Source organism: Arachis ipaensis, chromosome B01 (assembly GCF_000816755.2).
Source record: "Arachis ipaensis cultivar K30076 chromosome B01, Araip1.1, whole genome shotgun sequence".
Taxonomy (NCBI): domain Eukaryota; kingdom Viridiplantae; phylum Streptophyta; class Magnoliopsida; order Fabales; family Fabaceae; genus Arachis; species Arachis ipaensis.
In genome coordinates, this window is record NC_029785.2 from 97,120,461 (window position 1) to 97,125,165 (window position 4,705).

Sequence of the window (4,705 nt, forward strand, 5' to 3'; positions counted from 1 at the left end):
GGTTTATTTGCATTTCAACTATGGTCTTTGTGGTGTTCTTTAGCTTCCCTTCCCCATACGTTGATCGTCACTCTCAAATGTAATACTTCATAGCAGGCCTGAAAATGACGGTGAAACATGCACTTCATCACACATATAAAAGCTAGCCATCCGTTAAGTTCTTGTGAAAATGAAAACAGATCAGAGATATTTGAGATAAAAATATATTTGTGAAAAAAAAAAATAATAATGAAGGAAAACACTTAAAATTGGTCTTGTTTTATTTAAGACATATTTTCTAATAATTTTCATTTTTACAAAATGAAAATATAAAAATAAAATTTAAAGACAAATTTCAAGTCAAATTAAGCACTAAAAAAATGGAGAGAAATATCAAACAAGTATCTGATAACATAATTGTTTTTAGGGGGTTGGCAAACTTAATTAGGAAGGAAAAGAATATCATTATCTTTGTTATATATCCGGTTGAAATTCATGGAATCATAACACCGCCCTTGCCCCCACAGCCATTGGCCTATTCCTTCATTTGGAAGCATAACCTCATATATGTGCCCTAAAGCATAAATTTGAACCTCAAGTGTTAATTGATCTTAATTAGTGACTCATCATGGGGATGAAATGATAGTGGGCCCTGAACATGTGAGACCAAGAATCTTGTTGGCCATCATTCGTCCGATCCTTCAATTTCAGTCATCCTCAACAATCGGCCACCGGCTTGCTTGTTCTAAAAGTTGATAAGAAAATGTGATGGTATTATTTTAAAAGAAAATAAAAATATAAGAATATATTTTTTTGTTGATTTTAACAAAGTAGTGGAAAAAATACATAACATGTACATACCCTCAACATTTTCTTCTTTTTATACTATTAGTGCATCTTTAATTAAGATGGTTAAAATGAAATAAAAATTTATTGAACTTATCTATTTAATCATCTAGATAGGTGAATTTTCAAATTTAAAAATAGGTTCATAGAATGAGATATTTAACAAGCTCAATCCAACTAACACGTGAAATAAAAAGTTGGCCCATTTAGTTGTTTCATTCTTTTTTTTCTCATTTTTAAATATATTTAATAACTTTTTAATAATCCAATCTAAATATTTCAGATTCTAACAAAAATATCTCAATTTTTAATCCAATAATTTATTTAAAAGGCAAAAAGTTAGCCCAAAGTTAATATTTTAGCCTAATTTTTTAATTAAAATAAAACTGTCTATTTAGATAAAATAAAAAATCCCTTAAATGAATTAGGCTGTTATTTTAAAAGATCGTCGTATATACTTGATATATATTTTACCCGTTCGTTTAAACTCCCTAAACAACCTAGGCCAACCCTATCTCTAGTTGAATATTTGAAGGTGGATTTTGTTTTGGATTGCATATTTCATTGAGTTGACAAATTTAAAATGGTTTCGTGTTAGTCAAAGGAAGGACATGTGTATTTATGAGAAATTCTAATATTTAAGTTACTAAAGAATTACGGTAAGGTGAGATGATAAAATAACTCCTAACTAAGAGTATTTATAAAAGAATGAAAAAATGAGTATGTTTGGGAACTAAGTCACTTGTGATTTTATCTCTAGAAACTTGGTTGGTGATCACCAAACCATTATAAGACTTGGGGATTGAGCTTTGATAGCTAGTACGTACCCGCTGGTCCATGCTCTGTGTTAGCTTTGGATGCGCAAGATTTAATTTCTGCGCCAAGATCGTCGTTGACTTACCCTCCAAGTCGGGTCAGGTGACAATGTGGGGTATCCAACCCACTTCATTCACTGGGGAGGGAGGGGAGGGATCTTGGTTGAGTTGGATCCATATGCCATTATATATGCCTTGCACCTTATTAAGCTAAGCTGACTTCGAGCCAATGCTTTCGGCTATTGCTGCTATAACAAAATTAGTATTATAATCTTTTTATTGAGTAAATGGTTAAATTCGTTTTTGAAAGATAATTTATTTTTTAAATTGATCTGTGAAAATTTTTTTTTTAATCAAATGTGTGTTTAAAAATTTTAAATTAGTTATGCTTTTTATAATTTATTATTCATCTAACAATAAACAAGTATTTGATATATGTATGCAAATATTACGAGCTGTTTAGAGGGTTGTAATGGGGTTAGGATTAAGGTAAGATTAACATGGTCAAGTGAACTAATAAATTGAATTTTTGATTAGTTTAAATATCCTACCTAACCTATATCAACCTAATCACTAATGTTCATTCTAACTACCCATTACTTTCTTTCTACACACATTCATGCATTCTTCTCATTCAAATCTCATGCATTTCTTATCCATATATTTTTTTTCTTCTTTGAGGCAACCTTTGTCCCCTTTTTGTTATTATATTTTATTTTATTTATTTTTTATTTTATTGTTTCTTTTTTTTTTATTTTTTATTTCTTTTTCTTTTTGCAATAAAATATATATATACAAAAGACAAATGCATATGGTTAAAGCAATTGACACATGAATATGGTGCACCCATTTTCTAAAATTTTCAATGAATACCCAAAATAAACTTTTATTTCCTCTACCAATATTTTTCAAAAGCTTCCCCACACATGAATGATAAACACACTTCAACCTAAACTAATCAAAGATGGAATTCAAGATTATTCATAATTTTTCGCTTAGAGTTAGTGATGTGGTAACAATTAGAACAAAAGTGGATTAAAAGGCTCAAAAGTGGCTGACAATGGTAGATATAAGAGTTTGGCTATATGGATTAGTAGGCTTTAATTGAAATAATGGCCTTAATCATTCTAAATGCATTCAAAGCATCAAATATCAGAAATAAAGAATTAAGCAAAGTCAATATCACAATCATAGAAGGAGCGTAGTGATGAGCGGATATTTTATACGTTTTTTGACATCATCATTTTCATATAGTTTTTAGTGTGTTTTATTTAGTTTTACTAAGTTTTTATATGTTTTAGTGTTAAATTCATATTTTTGGATTCTACTATGAGTTTTTGTGTTTTTGAGAAATTTCAGGTATTTTCTGGCTGAAATTGAGGAGATGGAGTAGAAGTCTAATTTAGAGACAGAGAAAACACTGCAGATGCTGTCCGGATCTGACCTGCCTGCATTCGGAAGATGCTCTGGAAAGCTGATTTTCAGAGCTTTCCAGCAATATATAATAGTCTATTCTTTGCTTTGGATTAGAAGGCCCAAAACTGGCGTCCAACGCCAGCCTCCTGCCCCCTTTCAGGTGTCCAGCGCCCAAAGAGCAGAGCCCAGCGTCCAAAGGCCTAGAGAGGACCTCCTAGCTGGCATTCCATGCCCAAGGAGCCTCATAGCACGTGGATCTCATCAAAGTTCAGCCCAAACCCTCACCAAGTGGGTCCCAAAAGTGGATTTTAGCACTAAATAGACTGTTTTACCCTTACTAGTCATCTGTTTAGTATTTAAAGTGTACTTTACATTATTTTCAGAGACATCATACACCATTCAGCCCTATTCATGTTTTTCCATTGTTTTTACCTTCAATATGAGTTTCTAAACCTCCTAGGTTGAGGGAAGGAGTCCTGCTGAGTCCTATGAATTAATAAAAGTATTAATGTTTCTCTTCGATCCGTGTTTGATTAATTCAAAGATGTATATTCATTCTTCATTAATATAAATGCGTTGAACTGGCATAAGGTTATCACATTCTACATGGGTTCAGAATGCATCTTTCATCAGACAATGATGAACCACCAGCTTGAATATACGTCTCTCAGACGGCTAATCCACGATTTCGTTGGGGACTTCTCGAGACATCAGTTCAGCTGATTTACGGGGAGATTAGGGTCTCTGTGGTAGAGGCTAGAACCTAAGGCGCTACATCCTCCGAGCCGGAAGATTCGACCTTGTCTATGGCGTTTTGAGTCGGATCATCAAGGAGAATGAACTGCAGAAGCTTCACCCTCAATCAGAATGGATCCGCACTAAACCTGGGATTCAGATTTGGAGGAGTATTGGCAGCTGCTTGACAAACCCCAATTTGACGGTTTGTTTTGCATTGAATTTAGAGTATTTTGATAACCTTTTGTCACATTTAGCCTAAGAATTAGCATGGTTTTGTTATCTCTTCCATAATTGTGCTTAAGTGTAAAAATATGCTTTTTAAGCCTTATTTTGATGAATTCTAGTTTCTGTTTGATTCCATAAGATGCCTTGATGTGTTTGCTAGTAACCTCAGGTTGAAATAGGCTAGGCATGAATCAAAGGAAGCAAGGAAGAAAGCATGCAAGTGGAGAGAAGCACAAAAAAGTCAAAAAAGCAAAGTCAGCCGTGCACGAGTACGCGCACAAGGCGCTCGCGCGCACGTTGCAGAATCGACCAGGGGCGCGCACGCGTACCATGCGCGCACGCGCCGATGATGGCACATGACCTCATTAATGCAACACGTGCCTGGCGATTTGAGAGGGTTTCTGAACCCATTTTTGGCGCCAAATTGCTAAGGGAAAGGAATAAAAGGATGAAGGATTAAGGGGAAGGCATAGGATAATCATCACTCCCAACTAACTAATCACTTTTTAGCTTAGTTTTAGTTTTGAAAGTTAGTTTCTAGAGAGAGAAGCTCTCACTTCTCTCTAGAATTAGGATTAGGTTTAGTCCAATAATCTTAGATCTAGATTTTAATTCATGTTCTTCTACTTCTACATCTCAATTCCTTGTAGTTACATTCATTCTTCTTCTATTCTTTTGTTGTAATT